The sequence below is a fragment of the Octopus bimaculoides genome, chromosome 15 (genome assembly GCF_001194135.2).
Source record: "Octopus bimaculoides isolate UCB-OBI-ISO-001 chromosome 15, ASM119413v2, whole genome shotgun sequence".
In the NCBI taxonomy this organism is placed as follows: Eukaryota; Metazoa; Mollusca; class Cephalopoda; order Octopoda; family Octopodidae; genus Octopus; species Octopus bimaculoides.
Genome location: NC_068995.1, coordinates 58,049,478 through 58,065,480, shown reverse-complemented (window position 1 = coordinate 58,065,480; position 16,003 = coordinate 58,049,478). Strand labels below are relative to the sequence as shown.

The 16,003-nt window shown below is 33.9% G+C and overlaps 1 protein-coding gene across 3 annotated transcripts in view; it reads left to right on the top strand.

The window, feature by feature from the left end:
* The window catches only part of LOC106882512 (uncharacterized), a 146,243-nt gene that overhangs the window by 33,901 nt on the left and 96,339 nt on the right, over nucleotides 1-16,003 (top strand). For all 3 annotated transcript variants that reach the window (XM_014933208.2, XM_052973390.1, XM_052973389.1), the window contains exon 2: nucleotides 12,151-12,216. The gene's annotated coding sequence lies outside the window, so the exon portion shown is untranslated. The remainder of the gene's footprint in view (nucleotides 1-12,150; nucleotides 12,217-16,003) is intronic.

The following is a 16,003-nucleotide window of genomic DNA, read 5'->3' as shown; positions in this document are numbered from 1 at the left end:
CTTAAGTACAGTATTCTATCAAGGGAGAGAATTCAGTTATTCATTTGTCATATATATATATTTAACAAATATGTCATATTATAAATGCTTAATGAGGTTGGAATATTTCTCTCTGAGCCATTATTCTACCATGGTCAGCTAGACATCCTATTTGGAAAAGTTTACAGTTTATCAAACATCCGGTTTTAAATAGTGGAAAGTGACAAGGAAAGTAAATGAGTAAGGTGTACCATGATAAAAACAGTGATATAAATGAATATTTGAATACCTGTCAAAGTTTAATCATTGTTTTTACTCATATATAGTTATTTACAGTTTTGTTCCAGGTATATAAATTATTTGAAAAAAGAAAAAAATTGGTTTTGGCTTATTTTTGTGTGATCAATTAGTTTTAACTATTTAAACATTCCAAAATAAGATTATAAAGTAAGCTTCTTGATTGTAGAAATCCACTAAAAAGGCTTTGATTGGCTTGGGGCTACAGTAGAAGGCACTTGTGCCAAATAATGGTTGCACTCTGTGTGTGTGTGTGTATGTAAAAAAATATATATGTGTACATTAATATGAGTATGCATACTTATATATGTGTATATATCCTTTCATTGGTCAAACAAAATTTATTGAGGCAGATTTTCTCCAGCCAAATGCCTTTGCTGTTGCCAGCATTCACCTGTTTTCAAGTACAGTAATATTTCTCCTAGTCCCTTGAACATGAACAGCTCGATGGCTAGATACGATTTCAAAGAAGATAGCACATGAATGACACCATGTTTATGATGGCAACACTTGTTTACATCTTGGATGTGATTTGAAGATAATGTGACTTGATCACATGTACACACAAAATACATGCACTCATGTACACATACACAAAATACATGCTCTCCTACACACACACCATCACCATCATTATTTTAATGTCTATTTTTCCTTGCTTGCATGAATCCGATAAGTGTATGTTGGGACAGAGTTTTCTACAGCTGGATGCCTTTCCAGTTGCCAATGCTGTTTCCAAATAGGGTAATGATCTTTAAGTCTATGAAACAACAAACAACTGGACATATTCATATATGGAGACATGTACAACACTGAAATAACCCTTTGTTTGTGATGGTTGTGTAACATGTTAAGACGTGTCATGAAGCTAGGACATGTTCTCACAATATACTGCAAGCAAATGATATTGTTTGTGAAGCCATTGTTTATAGTCAGTAAGGAAGCTATATGCAGAAAATGTGAAATCATTTGCGCACGCACACACACACACACACACACACACACTCATGCATCTTTACATGTATGAGATTCTTTCAGTTTCTGTTGATCAGGTCTTCTCAAAGATTTGATTTGCTCAATGCTGTAGTAGAAGACACTTAAGGTGCCATGCATTATGCCTGAACCTTAAACCATATGTTTAGGAAGTAAACACCTCTTAATTACTTTGCCATATTTGTGCATATATATCGTTATCATCATTATTTTTAGTGTCCACTTAACCATGCTTGCATGGATCTGGCAATACATGTGTGTGTATGTATATATCATCATCATCATGATTGTTTAATGTCTGTTGTCCATGCTGGCATGGGTTGGACGGTTTGACCGGGGGCTGGCCAGCTGGAGGGCTGCACCAGACTCCAGTCTGATCTGGCATGGTTTCTACGGCTGGATGCCCTTCCTATTGCCAACCACTCCAAGCACGTAATGGGTGCTTTTATGTGCCACCGACATGGGTGCCATTTTTGTGACAATGGTATCTGCCATGAGTTCAATTTTGCTTGGCTTCATGGGTCTTCTTCTCAAGAACAACATAATGCCAAAGGTCTCTGTTATTGCCTCCGTGAGGCCCAGTGCTCAAAAGGAGCTCAGCCACTTTGCCTCCGTGAGGCCCAACACTCGGAAGGTGCTCTTTACATGCCACTGGCACGGGTGCCAGTTACGTTACACCAGCATCAGCCACAACTATGATTTCACTTGGCTTGACAGGTCTTCTCAAGCACAGCATATTGCCAAAAATCTCAATCACTAGTCATTGCCTCTGTGAAGTCTAAAGTTCGAAGGTCATGCTTTTTTATTTTCATTTTTGTACACTTTTTTTAATGTTCATTTTTCTTATGAAACTTAGTTCATTTGTTTATAATCCCTATTTCATATCACTTAATTGGCCATTAAGTAAATCTTGACAACTTTTCCTTAGTGAAAGTTACTTAAAAATGATACCAGGAATAGGCACAGCTCATTGTTATATTCAGTAAGAACATCTGTATAATATTCAAGTGTTTCTTTACCTTGGAGTCCCAGTTTCAAATTCTCCTGTTAGCCTACAGATGGCATTAGTAAACCATTCTAATAGACTTTCTTCTTCCAAAGTATCACTATAGGATGATAAAATCTGTAATAAAGCCCCAATAACAGAAGTTATGTAGTGGAAGAAATTATTACCATCTTCCATTCTTGTTGTCCATTCTCTTTTCAGGAACATCTTTTTAGTAAATTTCACCAAAATTTAACTGATCCAACAGTTTATTGTAAATCCTTATTTTAGTTTTACTATACATAATCTATATATATAACCTTTTTTTAGATAATGTATTAGTGCACATATGACTGTTGTTATGAAGTTTGTTTCACACTCACTTAATTTGAGATTCAATTCCACTTGACACCTTGGGCAAGTGTTTTCTACTTTAACATTGGACTGACTAATGCCTTTTGAATGAAATTTGGCAAATGGAAATGGAAACAGCAGAAAACTTATATTTATATACGTACGTGTGTTTGCTCTATGTTGGCACTGCTTAAAAACTGCTCTGTTTTGTTTATGTTATGTAACTTAGCGTTTTGACAAATGGAGATTGATAAGTACTACAGGTCATTATGATCAACTATGCACTTCAAGACAGTGCCCCACCATGGCCTAATGATTGAAATAAGTAAACGAATATTAGATATATGCCAGTCTTGTTTTTAAAGGTAGCCTAGTTCTCGATTTTCCCAGCTTCAGTGTTTTATTGAAATTCTGTTACACTGTTGCAAGGAAAAGAAAATTTGTTATAAACTGCATGAATAATGTTTATATTATACTGTAGCATTATATTACTCTGTTGCATGTAGAAGAAGCTGTTCTGAACAGCATGAATGGTGTTTATGACATCTAATGAGTTTTATTTTTGTCTTTTGAGTTTACTAGAAGGCACTTTACGCAATTTAACACGTCTTCAATTCATTTGAAATTTAGTTTGGAAATAAAGAACAATAGCTTCAATTTTACTGCTAGAATCAGGTTAATTAAAAACATTTAAGTAAGTGAATAAATTCAGTCAGTATATTTATTGTTTACAGAATTGATAACGTTAATCTTAATCAATTAGTTTTATTTTCCTGTTTAGAATCCAACAAGAATGTTCTTTGTGAGGTTTGCATACATTTTAATTGCTCTCATTAACTTGTGTTCGGGTTTTCTTCCTCATGCAATTATTTTCTTCACAAAGAACCCCACCTAGTTTATAGAGCTAATTAACTTAAGCAATTGATTACTTTTTCATTGGTATTTAACACTAAAAGATATTTATTAAGTATTTCTCCATGAATTGTAATTCTTGTTTCTCCTATTCTTCATTTAAATAGTATTTATTTACTATTTCCTCTTTGATTAATTTATTGGAAGTTATTCTTCATACAACTAATATTTTTTTAAAAGTGAACTTCTTCGAATGATATTAAGTGAAATAAAAATTGTAACTATTATCTTTTGATGAATTTTTCTGTCTTTTTAAAATTCGTATAAAGTATTGTTTTCGTTGGTTCATATATTTTTGCATTTTTTATTGACCCTCCTCACTTTACTAAATGGTTAGCATACACACATTTTAGAAGTTTTTTCTTTTAATCTCATCATTATTAAAATGGTTCTGCTTTCTTTCAAAGCAGTGGCAGAAATTCATATCTGAAAAATCTTTTTTTAAATAAAGAGAAGATTGTTTATTTGTAGCATCATCTGTAATTTATGCTCAGATGTAAATGGCTACCTGCATGCCTGTATTCATTGATAGACTTATTTCTTACAAGAGAACCAGGAACTATGATTTATTGCATCATTTTGTTATGTCCTTGAAAACGATGTATTTATATTTTTTATCTTTTTGCTTGAACTTATGTAGCCATCTTTTATGAATTTAAAACTATAATTCATTGATATTATTAGTACTTTTTATTGTTCTTTTCTTTTTTTTTTTTCAAATATGGATAACTGTTTTCAGTAAACTTTAATCAATTACAATACTTCAGGTATGGCTTTGTACATTGGTAATTGTCAGTTTTGACAAAAGAGAAACATTTATTTTTTAGTTAATGTCAATTAGTTTTAGTCCTCTTTGGCTATTTTTCACTCTTAAATGTCATTGGCATTGTTCTCTAGTATTAATGATTTAAGTAGGTCAGCATTTTGTACATTTTGAAATGAAGTAGTCAGATATAATCTCAATTTGCAGTTGAGCTTTCATTTCAATTAAGCTTGCTACTAATCAATTAATTGATTACTATCCAAGTGAATTGTGAACAAAAAAAACAAAAACAATTCTACTTATTTATTTTTAAAAACCTTCATATTATCTACACCAATTTAGTTACAAAAAATTTATTCCTGAAGAAGAATTCATTAAAAAAAAAAAAAAAAAAAAACTTGTATACATTTCAGATTGTGTGTGTGTGTTTTATATTTTGTGCCAGTATTTTAACAGTTTTTAGTATTTTGTAGATGACTTCATTATAGTTATAAAGACAAATACAAAACATGGCACAGTCTAACATTAGTGGCAGAAGCTTGCTTATCAGCATTATTTGTTTATAAAGAATAAAAAGTTTTGAATGGTACAACAATGCTCTATAATACAAACAACGGGCTATATACCTGTTGTAATTTAGTTATCCATAGTCTGATGATATTTTGGAATAAAATTCCTTCTTCAGGTATTCTGAGATGGAGTCGCTGCTAAAATCAGTTGGAAAAACCGATTACAGCAGCAACTCATTCTAAGAAGGAATTTTATTCCAAAATATCATCAGACTATGGATGACTAAATTACAACAGGTATATAGCCCGTTGTTTGTTTTATAGAGCATTGTTGTACCATTCAAGACTTTTTATTCTTTACAAACAATACACAATGCTTCAAGCGAACTGCAATACTCTCTTATTTGTTTAGTTTATATGGTTAAGACTCTGGGGAGAGGGTACCGTGTTTCAGTGTTCCCAATTTGTCAGCATAATTCAAATGCTGGTTTATTAATGAAAGAATTAGAAAACTAAAAAGCATGAAATTTCTATGTGTACAAGAGACAAATTAAATGTTTCAATAATCTTAATGGTTGCAAAATGAATGAAGATAGATATTTCCAGTTCTAAATTGAAATCAAATTTCAAACTCTGCTTGCTGGGAAGCTTATTTCGCACATTCTCATTAATTATTTATTGTTCTTCTATGTTGTTATATCTTATATTAATCAACTTTTCTGCTTTAGGGATTAGAAAATTATTATCATTATGCAATACAATGAAAAATATTGCAATAATAGGAAAATATTGACCATTATTGGAGTTTAGGTGAGGTATTTAGAGATCTTCAATTTATTTTTAGTCTTTGACATGTGTTTTTTTTATATCTGTTATAATAGACAGATATACTGATACACACACATACTGTCCAGTCCCTTATAGTTCACTATGGTTTCTATCATACATACACATATAAGTTTTTCTTAAGGTATGGACAGTCTGATAAATGTTAGTATATGTGAGATGAGGTACTCATCTGTGATCTTTAGCTACTATTTTTGAATAAATGAATATGTGTATCCTCTTATATTTTACTGGTTTCATTTATTGGACTGCAGCCAAGCTGAGGCACCTCTTAAAGGGTGTTGTTATTTTATCAGACTTAGTCGATTGTCTAAGTTTTATGATAGAACTGGCATATTATTACTGTAATGCATGCTTGTGTATTCCCAATACACTTGTAAAATGGTTGGTAAGACAAAAGGTATCCAGCTACATGACGTATATGAACACCAGCCAATTGAAAGCAGATATAAAACAACATGGTAGAGAGTCTGATCCCACTGTGGGGTATTTCAGTAACTGTCTTCTACTATAGCCTTGAGTTGGCCAGTACCTTGTGAGGGGAATTTAGTTTGATTGAAGCTGTGGAAGAGACCATCGCATGCATGTGTGTTTGTATTTATATGTTTGGCACAACACAAGGAAGTTGTAAAAGTCTGTGTTGTTTCAAAAAGTATAATGTAGTGAGCAGACAAATACCAATAAGATACATACTGCATTGAAATGAGTAATAGTGCTCCAGCATGGCCATAGTGCAGTGTTTGAAACCAATTAAAAATATATACACATGAATGTATATTCACTCATGAACACTTGTATTATTCTTGTTAGAATGTGAGTGTATATGTGCACATGATGATAAATGCTGCAAATAATGAAACCTATGACCTTCACTAACATGATAAAATTAAGTGCATAAAAGTATTGGTTCTACAAAAAGTTGTAATTGTGTAAGATATTGATTTAGAATATAAAGAATGAAGGTTTGGGTGTAATCTTTTGAAAAATGTATTGGGCTGTGAACTTTTTTTTTGAAAAAAAAAAAAAAAAATCAATCATCTGTAATTTAGCTGCAGACATTTTTATCCAACAGATACAATTTTAACTTAGTGCTTATTTGATTCTGTTTTGTTATCCAATCACATTTTTAATGAAACCATAACCTTGCCAGTTGGTGTAAATAGGTAGCAACAAGCATAGTGAGAGAGAGATTGATAGATGGCTAGCCAGCTTGAGTTAAAAAGCAACTAAAAAAGAATCAATGATTATATGTAAACATTTAAGACAAAGGCAAGAGAACATTTTCTTGTATTATTTTTGTAGTTCTTGTATTTCGTATGAATAGTTGCCAATGGAGCTTATAAACTTCTTGTTTATAATAGGGAATTGTTTGCAATGTCATATTCAAAATTTGATCCTTTAAAATTTGTTTTCTATTTATTTATAGAGAATAAACAAAATATATCTTGCGGTGGCAGTGGGAAATCCGTTTATGAATTCAATATTTTTGCTAGGAACATTTTCAATGTATAATTCTTAATATTATCTACATTTTCATTAAGTAATTGAATGTTAAGTGAGCAGAAAGAGTGGTGAACCAAATTAGATGTCTTAGCAATATTGTGTCCTGTCTACATTTAGAGTTCAGATGCTACCTTTCATCTTATTTGTGGTTGGTGAGACACTAGTATCAACAATGCAGTGGGATCAATTTTATAAGCAGTGAAAATTGTTGTTGTCTCTCTAGTCAGGAGAAATCAATTTTTTTTTTTTTTTGTATTAAGTGGAAAATATAATTTTTCTTTAATTTTAATGCGTAAAGTTAAACCTGTGCAATTATTTTTGTTGCAGTAGAGATAAAAATAGATATACAACGAGAGAAATTGTAATGATAAAGAGATGTCTATTGACCTAGACATGAATTCAGCTTTAATTAAGTTGCAGTGTAATGTCTACATACCGGACTATCATTTATTAATAGCAGGATTCAGTGAAGAAGAGACAAGGTTCAAGATTATTGATAATTTGATATTGGAATCGTAAAGTTGCCATATTACCACTGTGTATCATACTGGAATATTTCTATAGCCAAAGACTGCTTAACATGACTCATGCCTCAGGGTTTTCTCACTTTACACTCAGTTCATATTTAACTTTTCAGTTTCATATTCTATGACAGGGATCAGCATCTTCTTTTCATAATAGCTCACTTTTTTCTTGTCATATTTCCCCATGGTTCCTATTGTACCAGGATTCCCCGATCCCTTATCTGGTGTTCAATGCGGAAACTAGGGATAGATGAATAGTAGGTGAGTGGTACAAGCCATGTACAGAGATACTGTCAGTAAGGTGAAGGTTGCTGAGTATAGCAGTGAATCCATTGTACAAGTAGGAGTTCACCAAGGATCAGTCCTCATCCCCCTCTTGTTCATCATAGTCCTCCAGGCTATAACAGAGGAATTTAAGATGGACTTCCATTGACAGCTCCTCTATGCTGATGACTTTGTTCTTATAGCTGAATCATTACCAGAACTAGAAAAGAAATTTCAGGTGTGGAAGCAAGTTCTGGAATCAAAGGGCCTTAGAGCTAATGCTAACAAAGACCAAAGTTTACGTATGTAGAAAAATGGATAAATCACAAATTCCTTCAGGGAGATGGCCCTGCTCGATATGTAGAAAAGGCATAGGTAGAAACTTCATCAGGTGTGCCCACTGTAAGCAAGTCAGCAGTGGAGGTGGATGATCTGAAAGCATAATTGCTAGAATAAGAATAGGCTGGGTAAAGTCCAGAGAGCTACTACCTCTGTTAGTAATGAGGTGCCTCTCCCACAGAATGAAAGACAGATTGTATGATGCCTGTGTACGAACAGCCATGCTACATGGCAGTGAAACATGGGCTGTGCCTGCAGAGGATGTGTTAAGGCTTAAAAGAAATGAAGCCAGTATGCTTTGCTAGATGTGCATGAGCAACAGAGCGTAAGTATCTTGAGAGAAAAACTGGGCATCAGATGTGGTGTGCAAGAGAGAAGACTGTGCTGGTATGTTCATGCTATGAGTATGGATGATGACAAGTGTGTAAAGAAGCTCTGATCTCTAATTGTGAAAGGAACCTGTGGAAGAGGTAGATCCAGGAAGACATAGGATGAGGTGGTGAAGCATGATCTGTGGATGTTGAGTCTCATGGAGGTGATTACAAGTGATTGAGACATTTGGTGATTTGCTGTACTTGAGAAGGCATGTCAAACCAACTGTGGCCAGTGCTGGTGACATGTAAAAGGCACCCACTACACTCTTAGAGTGGTTGGTGTTAGGAACAGCATCCAGCCTTGGAAGCCAAGCCAAACCAGACTGCAGTCTGGTACAGTTCTCTGGCTTACCAGTTTCAGTCTAACCCTAATCCATTCAAGCATAGAAAATGGATGCTTGATGATGATGATGATGCTGATGCTGATTGGTTTTGTGTGTGTGAGGGGGGGGGGTGAGAGAGAGAGAGAGAGAGAGAGAGAGAGAGAGGGATGGAGAAATGTGCAGATATGGCTGTGTAGTTAAGAAGTTAATTTTAAAACTGTGGTTTTGGGTTTGTTCCTGTCACACCTTGGGTTATCTTGTAAAAGACAAGGAAATATAATCTACTTGGAAAAAAAAAAGGATTGGTGACAGGAACAGCATCTGGCTGAAGAAAACTAGCTCAACAAATTTCGTTTTCTCATGCCAGTATGGAAAAAATGTAAGTGATATGTGTGTGCATGTCTGGTTAGCTCTTTATCAAAGGTTTCATGCATCTAACCATACCATGAACTCTCTCTCTGTCAAAATGTGCAGCATTGTACAGTTCTATATTTAAGAATTGAGGAATTATGTGACATTATTTACAATTGACGGATATTTGTCCTCATCTTGTTTGTTGTTAACACAATGTTTCGGATGACATACTCTCCAGCCTTCATCAGCATTGATTTGATTCTCAGCCAGTACACTTATAAATAAAATCAGTAAAAGTGTAGAATATATTTCATATATATATATTCTTTTAAGTTTTGGTCCTGAGGCTGTGGCCATGCTGAGGCACCGTCAGTATAATCACCTTTTAATTGGTCAATTCTATGGGATTGGCTTTTGGCAATGATTGGAGTTCGATACTGCTGCCCTCATTTGAGCTTCCTGCCTTGATACTGGTTCATCTCGGATCTTAGATAGCAAGAAGGCAAGTTGTTTCTTGAAAACATCTATCTCCACTCCACATCCCTCTGATGTTTTGGCTTGGTGTTAAATAGCTGTGGGCCCTTGAATCCCAAGCTATTGCACTACATGGTCCTCACTTTAGATGAGATAGCTAGGACTTTTGCAATAGTGCACTGACGTCTCATATAACTCTCAATTCCAAAGCTTGGTGCCAGCCCCTCCAGAATCTTCCACACATATATCACTGCATACCTCTCCCGTCCAGGGTGTAGAGTTGTTGTTCTTTCAGTCACTCCAAGTAGCTCAGTTGTTCCATTGATGCAATCTTCCTTATGTAGTATCACTGAACTGCCTCAAGTTCTGATATTAATCCTACACTGTAAGGTGACCACAGTTTAGAGCAGAAACTCAAATGGCTGAGGACAAATGTCCACCATAGGACCAGCATAGTTGTTAAATACGAATGAGAGTGAGAAAAACTATTTTAGAATCTTTAAATCTCAACTAATTATCAACTTTTATTGAATTGATTTGAGAAACAAAGCTGGTTTTAATTTCGTAAAAGAAAGAAAGAATCAATATTTGTTGAACTGAAGCCACTATTTTCATGGAATGTCTTGTTGTCATCTAAACTAGCCAGTTATTTATTCTCCTGATATCCAAAGACAAAAAATATTGCAATATAAAATTAGAGAAAAATAAGTTTAGAGTTGGCCTTGAAATTTTAATTATTTGTGAGAATGACAATATATGAATTTTGTTAATCCTGTTTTTAGCTTAATAGTATTATTTTATATCCAAGAGGAATTCTTTGGAGTACATCTACAATAAGATGCTGTTTGACCAATTCCTAAACCTGACAATGTATTGTATTTCATCTACATTGCCTAATGCCATTGGAAAATGGAAGAATGCCACAATTTTTCTCATTTACATTTCCATATTACATCTTCAGATTGCAAAAGTGGCACCTGAAAATAGCATCTCTTTTATTTTGCTGTTGTGTATTATTATACTTCATTTATCTCAGAATTATTTAAAATGAAAGACTTTCCATTTTTAAAATATTAACCTTTCCCTTTGTTTACCTTTTTTAAATGTCATTTCTGTCATGAATTATCCTACAATTTCTTTTGCTTTACAGATTATTAATCTATGTATAAGATTTTGGATTTTATCACATACAAATGCATTACATCAAAGTCTTTATTCTTAATCTTATCTTTCAGAGGTCCATAAATCCCAAGCATAGTCTAATTTTGTCTTAGCATTGATATCAGCCATTCAGGTAGAACTGTATTACTGGCAAATCATTCTATTGATTATTAAATACAACCAAGGATTAACCACCTGCATTTTGTGCTGTCTAATAGGTTTATCCAATTTTATGTGGAATTAGTTTACTCTTTTTTAGTAGGATAACAATGGTTTGGACTTTGACTGAGGTGAGTCGATCAATATTTTGGTCTGAGGTTATTCACCTACTTATCAATTATCATTTAGCTCAATTGATTTCAGAATTGATCTCAGCTGATATACATTTAATATTACATGTTGCATATCTTACAAATTAGGATGTGTTAAAATATAAACATTTTATCATGTATTATCACTTACAATTAGTTTAGTGAAATTGTAACTTGAAATTTTTTTTTACACACCATGTAAAAACAGTTTTGATATAAAAATAAAAGCAATAATTTTGGAATGTATACAATTCAAGATATGTATTCCAAAATTACCATTTCTATTTTTTATATTCAATATTTGTTATATTCAGTTTCCAAAATGAATGTCTTTCACATGTAGGTGCTGAATTACTACTTTCCTAATGCATGTTCAATAATATAAGATAAATGTAGAACTAAACAATTCCAAAGTCCTGAGGTAAAGTTTTAAGGTTTCCAAATCCCTTCTTGAATCTCCAGTTGAATAGGACAGTGATCTCTCACAGGTTACATTCTCAGAAGATTTGGTACCGATTCCCCACCAGCTAGTTTAACTGACATAAAGTAGAATTACTGAGATAATGGAAAGCTAATGTAGAAATAAGTACAAAATAATGCACACCTGCAGTAGGATTGAATATGAATTGATAATGAATGGAAATGTGAACATTTTATGAAAATGATGTCAGTGGAATTTCTTTTAGATCTTCTTACACTTGAAAAACACTTCAGATTTGCTCCGATAAACAAGTATTGCCCTCTGTTCTTTTCAAAATAGTTTAATGCCTTATTATTTTCCCTCAATATAACTATTTTATGAGTCTTTTGGTTAATGAAAGCGTTTTTAAATGTATTTTATAATGTTCTTTCATTTTAATTTATCTATGTTTTATTTTTTTCCAGAATATATTTCATATGTGGTGTACTTACCAGAGGAATAAACAATATAGCAATTCATTTTATTTATTAGTAAGTATTGTTTTATAATTTTAATTGATTTCATATCACTTGTAGATGAGACATAGTTGATAATAAAACTTCATTATTCACTGAAGTGCAATCAATGTCATAGGTATTAGAGATGGTGGATCAGATAAGGGGTAGGTGTGTAACCATGTCAAATGAAGAAATGGGTCCTGTTGTGGTTCCTACTGCAGGGACTGAGAATAGAGGATGGAGAGCTTGGTGTAGGTGGGTGTGAGGATAAGAACAAAATGAGAGTTTGTGTGTTTGTAGAAGACAGAATTGGTGAGGGTAAGGTATTGAGGTAAGGGAAATGGGGGTAACAGAGATGGAGGCCATAAACTGGAGAGAGGCAGTGATTAAGAACTGCTGAAGGAGATGAAAGTGTTTAGCTCCAGGAGTAGGTGAGATAAACTGGGAGATTTGGACTTGATGTGGCCAATAGTTAGGCTGGTGCAGTTCAGTCCGATTGTTGTTCCTATGTCCACTCCAGTGAACTGTTCCTATGTCTTAACCTATGAAGAAAAAAAAAAAAAAGCAATTAAGGGTGAGCACAAGCTTGGCTAAACAAAGAGAGTTGAGCTACTAAGATAAAGAATGGTGTGAGGGCTGAGCAAGTGTGTGGGGATATGTAGGATATGGATGTCCATGGTGAAAATGAAGTGTGAGGGGCTGAGGGAAGAGGTGGAGGGCATGGTTGGTGTCATGGATGTGGGAGCAGAGAGCAGCCACCAGGTGTTGAGGTAGGGAGAGATGAGTTCAGTTGGGCAATTACAGGGTTTTGGGTTGATGGATCTTGGGGAAGAAGTGTATGGGGTTGGAGGCAGTGGAGGGAGGAAGGAGGAGGAGGAGATGAGTCATTGGATAGTGGATGAAATACAGTGTTGGTAGTAGTGGTAGGTGTTGAGAGGCAAATGACAAAGAGGAGGTTCCAGAACTATTGCATAGTGTTGGTTCTTGGAGTGGTCAGCACATCGCATGACCACAACTCAACCCTTGTTTACCAATTTGATCACAAGATCATCCCAACCTCAAAAGGAGCAGAGAGTGAGGAGTTTGGTATGGAAGAATACTTTTGAAAGTTGAAGTGATGCATACATGGTGATAGGCGTCAGTAAATAAATCCAGGGTGTAGAACTGGCTCTGACCCAGTGTCTTGTGCTACAGGTGGTGGTCTTGGTCCATGATGGTGCATAGTTTGATGCAGTGCAGAGACTGTTCGATCTTCGTTCAGGTGTAGATATAATTGCTGGTAGGTGTTAGTTAGTGTGAAATGAAGGCCTCTACAAAGGAGGATACTTGTGGAAAGAGTTAAGTCAGGAGGGAGAGGTAGTAGAAAGGGAAGTGGGTGGGACAGATGGAGTGTAGGTGGGCTGGGAAAGGGGATTGGGAAAGAGAGATGTGTGAGGAGGGTAGGAGAATGTGAGTGGGGCTGATGGTAGTAGTGACTAGATACTGCAGTAGTGCTATGTGTATGCATGCAAGTGTCTGTAGGAACAGGCACAAAAGTATGGTCCGAGAATGGACTTATTGAGACCTACATAGTGCAAAACATGGAAATAGAAAATGAGTTTAATTTCAAAATTTTGCTTATTTTCACAATAAATTATCTCAACCATTTAGGCATGTAAAAGAAAGGAAATTGTCTTCTGTGGATCAATTTACTATGATATTATGTTTAACTTGAATTGTGTTTTCTCCATTGTCTTGTTTTTATATATTAATTGGGTAATGGGCAGATGTCTGCTTTTGGTTCAATACCCTCAAAATTGAAATTTCAATCCTACTTGGCGTTGGGTTTTACTTTGTATACATCTGCTGCTGTGTTGATACAATAAATACTAGCTTCTAGGTAACACACATTCTTTGTTTACTGAGCTTTGGAATTAGATAAGAAAGCAAGCCTCGATGTACCAGTCTCTTAATTAGAAGAGGTAGTTCTGTCTATCGTTTGTCTAACTTTATAGAAACTAGATTTAATACTAGCTCTGTAAAGGATTATTCAGGATATTGGATTATGCAATTATACCAGTGTACCCACATCACTGCTTAAACATAACCTTACTTTATGTTATTGGTGTTTTAGTGCCAGGTGAGCTCTGGCTGAGCAGGCCTATGAAAGAGGTAGTCAGTTGAATAGTTAGGTGCAATCCACATTTAATGTTTTATTGCAGTTAAGTACTCAATGTTTCAATCAGTAATCTCTCCAGTTGTGAGTAGGAGTACATAAGAAAGGATTGTCTGAAAAGGAGTTTAGAACATTTTGGAAGCGGAGAAAAAATAAAAGAGAAAACTTCTTGTTAATAAGCTATTTAGATTATCACTTACATTTTTTTAATGTTAATATTGAAGAGATAATATCAATACGTAGAATTCAGATTAAATTTCATTGAAGAAAACCAGAAATACTTTCCAAAAATAACGAAGCTTAAATTCTCTTAAATGTATAATAACTATAACTTTCAATATCCAATTGGAAACAAAAGACATTTATATACAGTCTTTGAAAAACAATATTTGTAGAATACCACCTCTACAGGGGTAATTTTTATAAAAAATATTTTATATATTTTTCATTGCTAATTGCAATGTGCCTTTAAATAGCTTTCTTTTCTCATATCCACAATAAAACTAAATGCAAATTATTGATTTTTTTTCACAAAAATTTCAAAATTTTTTATTTTATTTTAATTGTTATCTTAATTGGATTTACTTTTCTTTTTACAAATACTTTAATTAAATGTTATTTTTATTTCAATAAAATTGAAAGTGTAATAAGTGTATGAAAAGTGGAGTGGTTTTCAGAGCAGAAAAGAAAGCATTTAAAAGGATGACTAAAATTAGTATAATCAAGTTTTTATTTTATAGAAAAACAAGAGATGGCAATGTGAATGTAAAAGATAAGAAGAGTTGGACAATCAAATTTAAAGCTTTATCAATAACATATACATAGGTATTAGTATAATTGGAGAAAGGACATTTCTGGTTGTCTGAATAAAAAATAAATAAGTATTTTTTTCTGTTTCTATGTCAAGTTATAATAAAAATAATTTAAGCTTTTGTCCTGCTAACCTTTGTCAGACTGTGTAACAATGGCCGTCTCTCAGCTACTCTCACCTCTGTAGTTAATTTAGTATTTCCTACATTGCTGGAAAAAAACATTCTTGGAAGTTGTATAGAGTTTGTTTTTATTGAGTCTCGTATCTATGAGGGAGGAGAAATGTTAAGTGTTGCCTTTCAGGCTTTTCTGAAATTTAAACTTCTGTAAAATAACTTCAATCTAGCTGGGAGTTGACTTTTTGGCATTGACTGCATAATTTTTGTATTTTGAAAGAATATTTAAAATTTTAATTTCCATTGGATCACTACATAGTAGATAGGTGATGCCTATATTGATGCTTACATGCTAATTTGCATATACCTTTAATTGGTGGTTGCATTTCATGTTCAAGTATGTATGAAGTCACTATTAAAAAAAAAAAAAAAATCTGGTTAAAAAAGTTTATATTTTATTGTGATTAGTGTTGTGAGGTCTCGTATAGGCATTTCATGCATTATAAGCTTGTGAAATATAAAATGAAGGAAATGTGCTGAGGTGTAATCACTCGGCCATCATTCATCATCATCATCATCATCGTTTAATGTCCGCTTTCCATGCTAGCATGGGTTGGACGATTTAACTGAGGACTGGCAAGCCAGAAGGCTGCACCAGGCTCCAATCTGATCTGGCAGAGTTTCTACAGCTGGATGCCCTTCCTAACGCCAACCACTCCGAGAGTGTAGTGGGTGCTTT